Here is a 424-nt window from a genome sequence, read left to right on the forward strand (position 1 = left end):
TGTTTTGTGTCTTGTGTTATCATTATGGTATCTTCAGTTTCTTGGATATTCATTAACATTTCTTGCTTCTTGTATGCCAAACAGTGTGTCAGACCATGAAAATACAAAGATGGACAAAATACTGCTCTTCATTCAAATTCAGTATTGCCAGTTATCTTTAATCTTCAGCCTTTTGGATTTATTTTTAGAAGCTAATAACCTTCTGAAAAAAGAATTGGGTTGTTTCTATCAAAGCAAAACATCAGACACTTGACAGACATAATGGAATAATTTCTTCCCTCAGTATAAAGCAACTTCTTGATTTGACTACTAGACTTTATTAAAAAGATTTCCTTTATTAAAAAGATTTTCCAGCCTTTGTTAAAAAGCACCAAGGAGGGATCAGTACAAGCTACCTAAATTTGCTTAGTGATCACGTCCATTC

Source organism: Budorcas taxicolor, chromosome 15 (assembly GCF_023091745.1).
Source record: "Budorcas taxicolor isolate Tak-1 chromosome 15, Takin1.1, whole genome shotgun sequence".
Lineage (NCBI taxonomy): Eukaryota > Metazoa > Chordata > Mammalia > Artiodactyla > Bovidae > Budorcas > Budorcas taxicolor.